The 16,169-nt window shown below is 39.4% G+C and overlaps 1 long non-coding RNA gene across 5 annotated transcripts in view; it reads right to left on the bottom strand.

Annotated features, from left to right (window-relative positions):
• Positions 1–16,169, bottom strand: part of LOC134420044 (uncharacterized) — a 126,567-nt gene that overhangs the window by 64,134 nt on the left and 46,264 nt on the right. For all 5 annotated transcript variants that reach the window (XR_010028226.1, XR_010028224.1, XR_010028227.1 and 2 more), the window contains 2 exons: positions 3,354–3,409; positions 2,300–2,403 (listed from right to left, as the gene is read on the bottom strand). This is a non-coding gene — a long non-coding RNA (uncharacterized LOC134420044). The remainder of the gene's footprint in view (positions 1–2,299; positions 2,404–3,353; positions 3,410–16,169) is intronic.

Below are 16,169 nucleotides of genomic sequence, written 5' to 3'. Positions count from 1 at the left end.
TTGAACACAACTGAGAAAAACAAAACACATAGAAAACAAAAATAAAGCAAATACAAGTGCTTTACAAGGTTCTGCCTAAAAACCAGCACACACACACACACCTTGACTGATAGCCAATCTGGAAAAAACAAGGGAACTACCCCACACTGCCTCATAACAGGAGACACTATCCCATGCATGATTTCCTGGCTGATAAACCAGGGTGCAAATGATACAATATCCAGTGCCATAAACCTAAACTTGCAAGACACTACACTGCTCAGAGTCTCCTGCGCGCAGGGGGCACAGACAGGGTTTTGCCCTGCTCCAAACCTGATGTTGTGCATCATCAGGCTATGAATATGACACCAAACTGGACAACTATAATCCCGTCCAGCAGGGAACACTCAGTACATGCCACTAACTCTGGCTTAACCATGGTATGGAAAGCAGATCACCAACAGCAGAGGAGTCTGCTTCAGAAATATTAACCATATCACACTTGTACTTAGTGTACAGTGTCTAGACAGTATTGACTGCATGCATCCTCCCAGGGACAGCTCTCTGAGACCTGAAGCTGTGCTGCTATAATTAAAGCCTACAGTCTTTTGAAGTCACTTGCTTTTACACTCAGAGTTTTCCTGAGCAGCCTTGCAAGCAAGGCAGCAACATGCACTTCCCTAACATAACAGATGGGAGATGAGGAGGGGGGAGCCATCTTTAAACAACTGAGAGCAAATTTACCTGTTTTATAAGGCATCATGGAGGATAGAAATAATGTTCTATTACTCTACAGAGCATAATTTATTTTTCTCTTGAAATGTCCAGTATACTGGTTTATAATTTTGATCCCTAAACATCAACCACCACCTTTAACACATGTATGTATCAGTACTTTTTATTTTCACCTCACAGACCAGGTTTGCACTATACCGACAAACAGAGATTTTTAACTCTACAGCTTTACTTTTCTTACTAATTTGTTACTTTATTCTCACCACAAACCACCCTTCTATAAATGGCCCAGCCAAAACACCATTAATTTTTCCTCCAGCAGCCCACCCTGCTCTAAGGGTATAAGAGCCAAGGACCCATTAATCTGTCTTAAAGCCCCAGACTTGACAGCTTCTCATTGCTTCCCTCAGAAATCAGCTGGTTGGTGTTTCAGAAAGCAAGTCAAGCCATGAAATAGTCAGGGCATATTGTGGCACAGGAACAGCCTTGTAAGCAGTATTTGTTTGGCCAGCAATGCTTTAGGAGCTGAAGGTCACCAATAGTGTCATCCAGCTCTCAGTATTGTTGTTGGGCAGCACAGCAGATACGTCATTCAAAGGCTTCCCTATTCTCATGGGATATTTCTATTAAAAATTAAAAAATAAAAATAAACATTTTTAAAATGCCCAGGCTGTTCTTTACATTTAAAAGACCTGAAATGCATTGCAGTGCTCTTCCTTTTAGAGCTGGTACCCATATTCTTCTGTTACCCATTTTTCTTTTCATGCTAAGGATCAAGAGACACTCTGTCAAGGGCATTTGCAGCATGATCTCTCTCTGCTATTTGTGATTCTAGAGCTGCCCAGATAAGGTCAGAGCAGAATAACATGTGGCCAGCTCAATGTGAATATCTATGGAGGGAAGGTCAGGGAGAGCAGAAAATAAATGAGACCAAATACTTGCTAGAGGATGAGGAGAAAACAAAAGGCGCTCAAGAATCTAAGCTGACAGTCTTAAATGCTCAGCAGTAATGCTAACAGTGGTAGCCCCACAAGAGACAAAGTAGCATAAACTGGAAACCAGTAATATGTGCAGAGCTTTGTTTAAAATCAGGGTAGGTATCCATGATGAAGAAACAGAGCCTTTCTGAGATGGTGAAGGGGTGAGCACTTGGCAGACCCCAGTCAGTAGTGTACACTTCCAGTACCAGAGACTGGCTATGCAAAGCTCACTTAAAGGAACACAGTAAAATTGACAAAATCAAATTAAAATTTTTGTATGGAAGGACAATTTATTTCCCCTCTCTGACCTTTTAATACTCCTTGAAGAAGTAAACAGTGGCATTCCTCTAAACCACTAACCTTTCCCAAATGAAACCACATTATCTAGCATCAATTTTTTTCTAAGCATAGGCCATGGTGAGGGATGGGAGGAGCTACAGCAAAAGCAAAACAACAAACCTTGAAACAGTGTAAGAGCCCTTTCTGTAATACTGACCATGAGCTCTTGCTCTTGAAAGAGAAGCAAGTGAATTCTGCTCCAAGCATCTGTGAGCAAGTTAGCTTGGGCTTAAGCTAGAAAAGATCATATATACTGAAATACTTACCCATAATTAGGGACACCCACTTCCACTTCGTGTCATGGCCAGCAGAACTGATCTGACTGCTGCCTTTTTTCCCCTCTGGTCTAGTACAAATGCCATCTTCTTAACTACAAGAAGATAGAGAAAAAAAAATATACGTATATATATATGTATATATATATAACCTCTAAAGCATGAAACTTTGCTAACTCCTCATGAGGCTACTTATTTTCCCATTGCCTAGTTGGCAATGGATATGTGATCCATTGTTTTTAAGTTATACAGACATACAGGCAGATGGATGGATGGATGGATGGATGGATGGATGGATAGATAGATAGATAGATAGATAGATAGATAGATAGATAGATAGATAGATAGATAGATAGATAGATAGATAGATGTGTGTATTTATACATACATACATACATATATATATATATATATATATATATATATATATATATATAAAACAGACACGACAGTAGGTTACATATATCTCTCTGCATAAATCTTCAGTGGAATATAATACCACAGAGTTTATGACAAGCTATTTTCCTGATCCGTTGTTAAGCTTACTAGCTTGAGCTCTGTCCTAGTTTGTATGCTGCCTTCCAACTCGTAACCTGATGGGGAGCTTACAGAAAAGCTAAACACAGCTGGGCAGAAGCTGGGTCAGCTCTGGAAGGCAAACCAGGAATCAGCCACAAAGGAACTGCTGCCGTGGACCCAAAGTCAGGAGTTTGGGTCATCTTTGGTAACAGCTTGTGAAATATCCAAGGGGATGCTGGAAGCAGGACATAGTGAAAATATTTGTTCCCAAAGCACAGAGAAAGAAGGGAGAGGACCATCATGCCCTCCATATGTGCCAAGAGTGGGAGAGAAGGTATCACATCATCCACAAGGTAAGCCCAAGCTCTGATGGAAATTAACTCAGTTGCTTGTTTGGAGGTCGTGCATAGAGGTGCCTGAGCAAACCACAACACAACCAAGTCCACTTGCTTTCTGAAGCACAAGCCTAAATAGTCAAAAAAGGTATTGGCTCTAAGAGTAAAGAAAGAGAATGGAGAAAACTCACAAATACTGCTCATCTTCTCAGAAACAGGAGCCACCTTCCCATTTTAGAATAGATTCCTGTAAGCAGAAAAGTACCAAAAGAGGAAAAAGAAAAAAAAAGTCAGATCCTTCCTTTGAATTCCTCATTTCAATTTATGTATCCTATCTGCCAGGGAATTAAAAGAAGAGAGGCAAATACTGCAGATTTGCATAAGTTACACTGAAGCAGAGATACATGCTGGTCTTCAAAGTAGCAACCTTCAACTTTGCTTCGTCTTCCTTCCAGCTCACTTTATTTTTTTTTTCCTTTCATCGTTTCTTTCCTTTTAATGATCCTTTCCCCGCCTGCCTCTCTGCAGAGTTGCACGGAAAAAGGCTGCCATCCAGCGGCATTCCCAGAAAAAATTCCGGAGACTGAGGGCTTTGAGGGTCTGGAGAGCAAGACCCGCCTCCCCAGTTTATCTTCCCAGAGCAGAGGAGCAACAACGGGGGTGCGGGAGATGCAATTTTAAGACTTGCTGGAACTCTGAATTTCACTGCCAGACATAATTATCTCAAATCAAAGATACGATGATTCTAAGGATCCTGCCAAGCACATTGATTATTCATTACTGAATTCAGCTCACTTACAGGCAAACATTTTCTCCAGCTGATGCATTTGAAAAACCCAGATTTTATTTCCCTAGAATGATCTGTAGATCTGTACAAACAGAACTGTACAAAAAATTTACTAAAAATTCAAATATCTAATTTTATTAATGTAATTAGAAAGGAAAAAAAATCTCCAATTTTTAATGAAAAATACTTCCTTTTTTGTCATTTAGAATTATTTTTCCAGCACCCAAAAATTACAAGTTTCTCACACTGAAAGACATACAGTCTGCTCACATGTTATAGAAGACTGATTTTTTTTTTCCCCTAGGAATATTTAATATTATTCAATAACTTACTCGAGGACAAAGTCCACAGTCTATGAGTTATAGTTAGAGTTATATAGGTTTTCACAATCCATTAAGGCTTTGGAGACCTTTCCATCACTTCGTTAAAAGCTCAAAAATATCTGTTCCATGTCAAGAAACTATGTACAAACATGTAGTTACATAGCCACTGTTGCTGTCTCTGGAATGGGAAGAGCAAAACCAATCCTTTTAAACAAGCACATGCACTTGCAGTAAAGGTCAGCAATATTCAAATTTTAGGGGAAAAGGTGTTTATTTATCTTAGGATAAAGTGATTTCACATAACACTGCCACTCAAAACACATACATGCAAGATGAATGCACTGAGCTGTTTAGGAAAATTTAGCACGTTTGTGAGCCTTTGTTCTGGCTGTGCCTTTAGTAGTACGTGCTCATAAATCAGGTCCAGGTTGTGTCTGCAGCTTGAGTTTTTGCTGCCTTCTTGCTCCAGAAATTCCAAGCTTGGCATGAACTTCACTCTGTCATTCAAGATAAGGTTTTACACTTAAACATCTGCTGCCAGAGATAGGCGCAGCTCTCTCTCCCTGCTCTCTGTCCCCAAGGAGTGAATTTGGAACACTTTCCATGGCACTCTCAGAGGTCAGCACTCCCCAGTGTCCAGCACCCAACATCCTGCTCTGGGTTGTCTCCCATGGAACAGGTGAGCCTCCCTTTTCCCCCTTCTTTGGGACACAGCAATCTTGTGGGAACCCAGGAAATTCCTCTGACTGCCCTGGATGGCTCGAGCCCTGCCCAGGGGGCTCAGAGACCTTGGCACAGAGTCCAAGACTCCTGTGCGTTTGATTTAGCCCTTGGAAAAAACAATTACCAACCTTATATGAAGAATTACAAGCCACGAAAGTTTAAGTAGAATGATAATGAATTTATCATGGGGTGAAAAATAGATTTTTTGGGGTTTTTAGAATGAAGGTGCAGGGACCAAGATGGAGGAATTTGGGCGTGTCCAGTCTTTCTCCTTCTTCTTCTTGGTCTCCATCTTCTGCTTTGATGTTGGCACTTTTAGATTGGTTTAGAGTAGAAGCTCACGGTCTAACATAGCTGATAGGTATTGGAAAGTAATTGTAAATATTGTACACGTAGTTTTTAGTGACATAAAGACGTAACACCACCCCAGGGACGGGCAGAGTGCCTCTGACTGTCTTGCTGAGCGGACCTCAGCAGGTCAGGAGAAAGAATTTTATAGATAAGATACAATAAACAACCTTGAGACTGAGAAATGAAGAGCTCTGACTCCTTCTTCAAGCACTGGGCTGGGAAAAGAGACTTTCTAATGCATCTTGGGGTCACTCTGACCAGCTAGAGATCCTGAGACAATCTATTAGGAATAAAACCAGGAGGGTTTTATTTTGGTTACAATCAATTATTTATATTCATTTTCCCCACTTTCAAAGTCTTCTCACATGTTTAACTGTTCAGTCTCTCTACAGTCTGAGCTCCCAGCTGCCCACTGCAGCCCCTGTCCTACACTAATGAACAGCCCCACCCAAGGAAGCAAGAGGCTGACTGGATCATCCACACCATTCTCCAGTGTGAGGGGATGGAGTCAGACTGGCTGGCTTTCTGTTAGACTGTCAGTAAAGCACCAAGTCTAGATTTCCAGGCCACTTCCAGATTCCACCTTTCATACCATACTGAAGCCCAAATGCTCCACCGAACCATGGAAAAGACTTTTACCTCCACAGGTACTCATGAAAGAAAGCTAAGATAGAAAACTTCTTGCCTCAGTGTAAATATGCATCTTGTTTTCTGCTTCATGGACTTCATTCCCATATAAACCATTTTCAGTAATCCCATTAAAATAAATGGAAAGCCTGCATGTAAAATCAAGAAATTTTTTATTACTGAAGCCTAAATTTTCCATTCATGCAAAGCCTATATAAATACTTCCATTTTAAATCAACCAAATCATCAGCCTTAAAAGCAAGGTCAATATATCTACATACTGGACCTACAGGGACATGCTCACAGTATGTGGTAAAGGAATGTGTATTCCATACACAACAGAAAATGGAAGGAAATGAGGTTAAATCTACTGCCGACCACTCCCTATGCCTGTTTGTTCAAATTGTCTCTCTACTACTTTCCCCTCAAAAATATTTTCCATCCTTGTCAACAGTTGGCTCCCCACTGGCTGGATATTTTGCAAAATTCTTTATCACTCCTGTTTACTGTGTGTCTATTCTTTGATTAGACATGACTTTACACTTCCCAGACGTGATGCTGTGGTATGTTTTAAAAGGATGAAGAATTATCTAAATATGAGAAGATTGTCCTTTGGGCCTATCCAAAGCCATTAAAATCCAGCACAGTTCAAGAAAAGAGAGATTCATATTTCACAAGAGACTTTATGCCCCCTATTTTTTACACATCCCTTTACTCATGTAGGTTGCATGAGCTAGTTTCTGCTAATTTTGCAAGAGCCGAGAGACTCAGATTGTTAAAACATTCTGTTTACTGGCCTGCAAAAGGTCATCTCTTTCAATGGCTGTCATTAAGCCCATTACTGCACAATTTAATCATAGATGCTTAGAGAAAACACTCAAAGCAAAATATCACAATCAGCATGCCTAAGTGTATTACATAATAGATTAATAGAATGGAAGGTTCCAATTTCCCATCAATATGACCGAGTGAATTATTTTCTTGAGTAGACTAATTACTATGAAATATCTCAACCAAAACCTTTCCTAAACTCCATTTATCAGTCATTTACTACATGCATCCTTGTCAGAAGGAAAATGCACTTATCTGCTCCATTTAGAATAATGAGACTAATGAGTTTATAATTGTTATTTACCAAAATCCTTTATAAAAAGTAATGAAGTAAATGTAACTGTCACATCAAGGAACTAGAAAAAGAAACTCCCACAGGATAGCCTTTCTGTGGGAATTGCACTGCCAGCAGTGGAAATCTCACATTTTGGACACAGATACATCCAGTAGAAGCAGCATTTTTCAGTCTTTCTGACTGAGGGAGTAAGAAAGGTGGGGACTCCTCCCTTCCCAGGATGCTTTGGCTGAGCTGTGCTGAAACATGCAAAGGCAAATCAGCATGAGACTCAGGGCAATTCTGGCACCACCAAGTTATACCACACACCAAGTTATACCACACACTAAGTTATACCACACACCTAGGCACTCCTGTCACGTGTAGCAGAGCATTTGCACACCACCAACAGAGCCCTTGCTTGCCTCTCACTGTCAGCTCAGAGCACTCCATCCTTCCAAGCATTTTGCAAACACTAATGATTTTAAAATGAATAAGTAAATAGAACTGGCATAGTAGAATGAAGACCAAGTCTGGGGGAATGGTTTGCCCAGGGCTGCAAGCAATAAATCAATGCACTGCAAGATAATCATATAGTCAAACTGAAGGCTCAAAAAATACCTTAAATGCATGACAGTACCACAGAGTAAGCAGTGAATCCACCAACAGACACCCTTATATTTAAGAATGCTTATATCTTAGATCCTTAATTCAAAATACTCGTTAATAACCAACCCAAAAAATAATCCACTTCAACTGAAAGAAAAGTATTTAAAAACCTGAAGTCCTAATGGACTATTCCAAACAGTATTATTGGGTTGGGGATGCATTCCTTATCAAGATATCAGACACCACTTGTCAAAGCAGAGATATCAGAGCATGTAACAAATAGAAATAAATCTGGATCTGGAACTAAAGTGAGACTGGTAGAATATACCAATGAATTGTTATCATATACTGGTCCAGTTTAGAAACTCTTTCCAAAGCATCCAGCATTAACTTCTATCTAAAGGAGATCATTTGGTCTGAGCAATACTATTGCTTTCCTATTCTGAAATCCTTTTCCCTCATATTTATAAGCTCTTTTCAGATAACTAAAAAAAGGAGAGATTTGAGATTCCACTACAGGAACAAAAATATTTTAGAAGAGGCAAAACTACATGTAGGAACTATGATATTTCTTTTTCTTTGTCCTTGCGTTTTATACAGAGTTAGACAATTTCACTGTGTGTTGATAAGGTTATACTATAGAATAAGAATCTCTAAGGAATTACTAAAAAGAGATAGTACTTAATAAAAATTCCTATATTTGAAAAGTTGTAACTAATACATCCCATGTGAGACATCAGACCCATAGATTTGATCATTTTGGCTCACCCTGAGTCAATGCCTGACTAGTGTGAGCATTAAATGATGCAGCTTACACTACCAGTAAATTGTTCAGCAGGACTGGCTGAAAGGAAGGAATCCCTTTCCAAAGGTAGCACTTGCAGTAGGTTTTTGATGATCCAGCCTCATGATGAAAGAATTCCAAGAAAAGATGTTGATATGTTTCTGCTTCCTTTGGTAAGATACCATCTTTACCTGATGAGAAAAGACTTCTTGTCTCAGGTAGTTATCAACACTGAATCAGCCGTAGCACTTATAAAAATATTTTATTAATATGAATACTTTACTATTTAAAAAATTGATTTGGTTGAAAACTGCATGGGCTTTTTATAACAACATGCCTACCAATAAATTCAGGAATGAAACATGTCTATTTCTTACATTTACACCACTGTGGAGATGTCTTGGTTTAGATTAGCAATTTGTACTCTTTCAAAAGTTAGATATTCCCATTATGGAGCAAAACCTACCTTATAGAATTATGCAAGTAGTGGTTAGTTTTAAATCATAGCAGAGATTTGATATGGTTAAAAATGCTAAAAAAGATGAAAAAATTCTAGTGCACATTTTCTTGATGATTGCTGTGCAGGAATGCTGGGAGCCTGTCTACAAACAATTCACATAGAAAAACATTCTAAAAATACCTTAATCTCTTTGCAATTTATTTCAAATGCTTTTGTTAGAAGGACTTTGGTAAACAGAATAGGATAAGTGTACAATTTGGAGGCAAGTGTTATTATCAGAACATTACTGAAAGTGTCTCAACAAGTGACTATAAGAACAGTAAGAAAAGACACAGAAACAAGATTTACAGTTACCAGCCCAGTCCTGCCCTTACCTCCTACCCCTACACAAAGTCCTTGACTACTCTAGCCAAAGACGCTGCACCCCATTTGAGCTGTACCCCATTTTCACAGCTTATAGCTTTGAAAATTAAAGCAAAACCTAAACCTTTTCTGAATCTCTCCTCCTGTCCTTGTGAATTCATCCAAGGTTAGCAAAAGCCAAAAACATAAAGGTCCCCTTTTTTGCTGCAAGAACAGCAAATCCCAGGGGAAGAGTAGCAACATGGGTTTGTACATTCTCCAGGGTTTCTCCATCTAAAATCCAGGTGACTAATTTTACACGTTGCTGCTCCAAAAACTTTGCCATTCACCATTGTAATGACTAATTCTGTCATGTTTGGAGTCATTATAAATAATTAATGTTCAGGATCTATAATTTTACAATGGGACAAATGGAAATGATGTTTTAACAAAAATAAGAATATACCCTAAATTGGCTTGAATGGTAGGGCTTTAGTTAAAATGATGCAGAGTTTGCTAAACCCTGAGAATATAAGGAAGATATAGAAGATCTTAAAAGTGGACAGAGATGTATTTAGAAAGTTTAAAAACTAATATTGCAATAAATTAAATAAGGACCAAAATTCACAAAAACCATGAAACACATACCTTAAAGTCTAGATACAAAATTCATTGTAGATATGAGAAATCCGCTTCTATCTCTAGGCACTCATGTTTATCTCTGCAACAGTGAGCACAATAATCATGCTTATGAAGTGGATTCATATTCTTCATGCTTTTTATGAAGCCACCTGTATATCTGAATACTTAAACAAGCACTTCTATAAACAATCAGAGACTATCTTCTTTTTATATCTTCTCTTCTCTCTTCTCTGAGATATTTCTACAATGTTGCTCTTTAAATTACTCACTACCTGAAGCTTTAAACAATTCAGTGCTACTTTGAAGCTGATGAAAAACAGGTGAAAATTCTCTTGAAGAACAGAGGATGAAAAAATAACCCCAAATTTGTCAACTGTGAATCTGATGCAAATTTAAGAAATTTAAGGACACTAAAAAAAAAAATAAACTGTTACTCATATTCCCATAGACTGTTTCATTAGGGGGAAAAACAGTTTACTACTGGTATAGGATACCCCACACCTGGGGATTTGAATTTGTCAAAGGTGCTGGTCAGTTGCTTTGGACAACAATGGGAGTTCCAGTGATTGGAGTCTGTTGCAAGTGACATCTCCACCTGGGTCAGGTGAGACTCTCCAGACTGTGGCTCTGCAGACTCCTTCTATCCAGCTGCTCCATGGCCTAGACAGCCCCTTCAGTACAGGAATGATCCCTTGCTATTGTCTCAAATTTCATAGAAAACATCCCCTACCCATCTCACCTACCTGAAGAATACTGCACTTCATGGCCATTTCTGCATCTGTAGGAACAGCTTCTACTGATTCACAAGCATCTTACAAATGCATCTTACCTTGGTCTGTCTTGAAGCAGGAACCACCTGGGTGTCACTGGGACACCCAGATTCTTCACTCAGCATGTTAATAATTGTATTTAAGCAAAGAAACTGGTCAAAACGCAGGAAAAGCTACCTAGGGAAAATCTTTGGGAAAGTCTGAAATGTCCACTTGGAAAGCCCCAAATATTTGGTCAAATAGTACTCCAAGTAAAGTCAAATACTTAGCTGTGAAGACATCTCATAGTTGAGTCAATGAGTAAGTTTCAAATCATTTTAGTATCCCAGACCCATGCATTACCTCCTCTGCACAAGTGACTAACCAAGGAGATCCAGGACTCCCCAGGCTGTTGAAAGAGTGAAGTGCAGGCATGCACTTTGGTTGAAACCCTGCTACCTGGCTACAACTATAACAGAGCAAACTTGACTTTTTTTTATTTATAACCTGAATCCCGTAGCCCTCGTAACAAAACAACCACCAACACCACCAGAAAGCTACAGTTAAAACCATTGCATGGATGCCCTGAGAAATCCATGCTTACCAGAGAATTCATCCCTTCCACTAGAGACCACCACAGGGCTTGACCACAAAGTCAGCGTCTCATTTGCAACACCATTTTACAGAGGAGGAAGCAGGACCCTTGCAAAGTAGAAAATTTGTTCTCACAGATTTGCCACATGAGATTCCTCAGAGCTCAACTCTCCTAAACATAAAGTTGCAATAAATAGAGCGCAGGGCTCTGAAGAAAGAAGTCAGCATCCTGCCTTAGGAAGTGAATGGCAATGTGTTCACGTTGCAAAATTTTGCTTAAAATAAAGACAACATTTCTCAGAAGGGCCATAGATATGAATATCATCTCAGCCAGCACTGGATTGTGTGAACTGAGAAAAATATGCCTTACATTTATGAATGATTGCTATTTAAAGGAAAGGCAACATATGGCAAATCTTATTTCAGGATTAGAGTGTTAAGACAGGCTACAGTAGCACCTACAGTGGCTGACTGCTAACATGACTAAGGACAGCCATATGACAAAGCACGAGAACTGTGTCAGTCCTCATTGCTTTTTCCAGTGCTTCATATAAATGTACTGGAAAGGTCAAAAAGAGACTATATTTGGATCTCACTTACCCTGCTATTCCACTTTCAGGTCCATGAACCAGACTGAAGGAAACTTGTGAAACATTAGACATTTAAAGCATGGGATAAACATGGTAAGGCACTCAGCCACTTAGATAATGTAAAAGTAGCTCTGCCAGAGTCAATAGCTCCCTGTATCAGCTCCTGAGAGGCAAGGACATGCATCTCACCTGCACCTGCATAAAATGAAGTGATTGCTGCTTCACTGATGGTTAACTGTACACACACCGGAGTGATCCCAAAACCCTGAGAATCCCTAAAGCCTTTGGAAATATGGTGTTTTTTTTAACCACTGCTGCCAAGATATTACTCTTCTAGTACAAAAGAAGCTTAAATTCTTAATGTTTGTTCCAGGCAATGCTTTCCAAACACAAAGGGTCAAGCAAAAGATAAGAGACTGCACCAAAAGCAATATATAGCCTGAGATTTGTATGCATCACATTGGAAAAAAATTAAGATAATCTGCTTTTCCATAAATTAAGAGAAAAATTATTTACAATATTCTTCACACACAAATCATAATCTTCATTTTTCTTCTGATCTAACTACTGCATGAAATAGAAAAATAAACGTCCCCAAGCTGTTAGCACAAAAATTGAGTTGTTCTGTCTAGAGACCAAAGCATCTGGTTACTGTACCAGAGGGAACCTGAAAAACTTTTCCTTCATCTGGCAGGAACAGATTTACAACCTGTGTCAGGCACTGGATCTAGATTATTTCAGATTCCTTTCCTTCTCTACAAGCAGCAATACACAAGAAGAGGATTTTCCAGACAGTGATTTATTTGCCAAAGACTTGAACTTTTTTAACAACTTTCAGTAACAACTCAGCAATCTGCAGCCCACCATCAATCTGGCTCAATTTTCGTGAAGTCTCATGATTCCTAGTCTGCCATCTTTTATCCTCACCTTGGATTTGTCCTGCTGGCCATTGGAAGAGCTGCTGGTATTCACAGCAAAAAACATTATTTAATCTTACTGTATACAGCAACTGAAGTTCCTGTTCAAAGCACAGATTTGGGTATTTAAAGAGGGAGTAAACCAGAGACACTTTTACAGAGCAATGAAATTAAATTACCTTCTGGCTCCCCTGCCAGAGGCTTGCAACAAGACCTGCTCCCACCTATGCTGTGCTGTAGGATTTGGATCTTTTTGTACTGAAATGAATCTGAGGGACTGATCATTTAAAACAGTACAATTGGCCACAATTCACTCAGTCTAGTTGGTATCATGTCTGGGCAGTAATGTATTTCAGGCTGAAAATGGCTCAGCTTCCCTTAAGATGACAGTTGTTGTTTTTCCTACTCCATTAATTTCTTTCCAGCACTCACTTTTGCAGCAACAATCCCCAAGATTCTCCTTCCACCATAACCCACACTGTGGTGAAGAGTGGGCCGTGATCTTTTGGGCATATAATGAAACAGTAAAAGACTTTTCTGCAGTTTGTTTTTGTGAGTCCATTTGCTTTTGATTACAAAGCTGTGGAAGTCATCACTTTAATCCAAATAATTTTCCAGATACTTATGCCTGAATGATGCTCTCTATAATAAATTGTCATATTTTATGTAAACAGTACAAGCTTTATGTGCTGCTCTAAAAATTCATCTGTTTAATCTGGCCCTGTCAGGGCACAGGCATTTTGAATCAAGGTATGAACTATGTTCTCTTGCTGTTTTCAACATTGTGAACAAAAGGCACTTGTGTTTTCCTGAGTAAGTATTGCCTTTTTGCCAACACTGTAGGAAATCCTTGTATTTTTTAACATAGACAGAGGCTAAAATTACTAACTAAGCGTTCACTTATATTTTGCTCCCCATAACAAGACTGACTGCAAAAGCAGCATGCCCTTCTTGCAGTTGCAGTACTTACACCAGCAGGACTGTCATGAATTGTAATGGATGACTAATCATACCTTGTGCATGATGTACAGCACTCTTTTTGATCGTTCCAGGCATATTTATCTCAGCTTGCAATTTACTCATGTCAGACTACATCCCATCAGCCTCTTCAAAACGTTGTTTTGCTTCCAGAGAACTGGCAATTTTCCTCCTTCAGTTTTTATTCAAACTGCACTGAGTTACCTGAAGCCTCTGCACAGAATTATCATTATGTCCTTTTTTACCCCATTCCTGCCTGTAACCCCTCTCCCACCCCTTCTTCTGCCACCATGGGCACACACAGTGCCACACACTGACAGCACTCCCAGGTGTCCTATTTCATTCCCCAGGGATCTGCACAATACTGAGTGTGCAGACCATCTGATACCTGGGAATAATCTTGCCAAGGCAGCCTTGCCAAAGGCACCTTAGATACAACTCATTATCAAACTTTATCTGCCAGGAAGGTGTGAGGCGCTCACCTTTCAAAACTAATAGGTAAGTGGCTTTTTTTAATATTATTTTGTATTCTTGAGAGACCAGATAATGTCCTTTCTCTTTCTACGGTTTTTTGTTTGTTTGTTTGTTTGTTTTCTTTTCTTTTCTTTTCTTTTCTTTTTTTTTTTTTTTTTTTTTAATGGATGAGTTTAAGCCCACAATCTGCCTCTTTTTCACCATCTGGCAAACAAGTCAGATAGCCCAATTAGCTGGATACAGAGAAAGACTAGAAACTGAGACTAATCCAAATTTAATCTAAATTTTGTTGGAAAGGGAAAAAAAATGTTACACAGACCCTGTTTTTTTACTTAACTTTGTGAGGAAAATGTCACTAATTATGTTTTATCTGGCAGAAGTGTATCCCAAACAAAACAACAGTTCAGATGGAGAAGTCTGATCTTAAGACTCTGCTTGATTATTCAGATTTTGTGGTTTGAATTCATTTCATGTGTCTTGTCTATAAGACTTTCTACACAGCTCTTTCTGCCTTCAGCCAAATTGTTATGGAAGGTAAAAGCCACAGCTGTCAAGTGAGTATAATTTAACCACTTCAAGCTAGCAAAGAAGATAGCAAAGAAACACTCAGTGAAATGGAAAAGCTTTCAAGCATGACCCAAGCCCCCACCTGCTCTGAGGGAGCATCCAGCACACAGAAAATATTTGTCTGACCTGATCCTTAATTTTTTTGGATATTCACCAAACACTCCCCATGTAGCCCAACTGTTTCATCAGGTTAGCAGGTAGAAAGTTTTCTTTCCCGCTATCAGAACTAAATGGAAACTTATTAGTTTCCACTGTATAAATACAGGTTAATTTCTCCCTCTCATAAGCAGTAAGAAAGACTGAGTATTGCATCTTGTTATATAAGCTATATAAATGGCTAGAAATAGCTAGGGAGCTATTAAGTAACAAACCCCATTCTCTTTATCTTTCCTATGACGCCACAGTTTCTTAACACCTTACTATTTTTCCTAGTTTTTTCCTCAGCTCCCACATTAGAACAAAACATTTTTAAATTATTTCACAAAGATTTTTATTTGCCTCAAGTTATCATTAGTCCTTGTAGTAAAGCACTGGAAGATGTTTACAGTAACAGGAGCCTGGGTTCAGGCCTCAGAAGTCCCTCTTTAAAGGGCATCTTGCCCAAGGCATCCATAATAAGTGATGATGTTTCCCTACTCAGTTGCCTCCATCACGAGTGCTGTTTTCCAGTGAGAAGCATGTTAATTCATGGAAGCATATTTTGAATCCTCAACAATAACTGCCACACCCAAGACACAACAGTTGTGCCATTTGTCCTCCCTTTATCTTCTTCACTTTTGGATGCAACTGTCCCAGAACAGATGTCCCTTTAAGCTCATCCCTTTCCCTCCCCCATCCCCACAGCTCACCTTAGCTACTGATGGTCAGCAGAGCACAGAGAAGTGCCCATGAAGGATCCTTTCTCATATGAGGGAATAGCGGGAGAGCTGGAGGGAAAAGGAGACAGCAGGAAGCTTCCAGGATACTAAGGTAGTGCACATCATCATCACCTTCTCTTTATCACAACCCAGAATCACAGCACTCCATGCTGTAAGATTTGTTACTTTGCCCAGCTTGTGGTGCCTTCAGTGAAGTTAAGGCATAGGAAACAGAGCAAATTGAGAAAGGGAGAGTTGCTTTAAAATCACAGTTTGCAAATTCAGGAGTCCTACCCAGGAGCCACTGAGTTGCTTTCCAGCCCATTTCCTCCTTTTGCTCCCACTGATTTCAGCTTGTTAAATTACTCTTCACTAGGAAAATGATGGGAGAGGTCAGTGACTGATCAGAAACAAACCTGAGCCAAAAAAGCACATTGCAAGGCAGCAAGCTCTCTTGCACTGTCTGTCAGATGGACAGTGAGGGACTCTATCAGGCTGCACCCATTTCCTGTGATCACAATCTATCTC

Source organism: Melospiza melodia, chromosome 1, assembly GCF_035770615.1.
Source record: "Melospiza melodia melodia isolate bMelMel2 chromosome 1, bMelMel2.pri, whole genome shotgun sequence".
Lineage (NCBI taxonomy): Eukaryota > Metazoa > Chordata > Aves > Passeriformes > Passerellidae > Melospiza > Melospiza melodia.
Note: the sequence above shows the minus strand (reverse complement) of the source record. Positions and strands in the feature narration are given on the sequence as shown.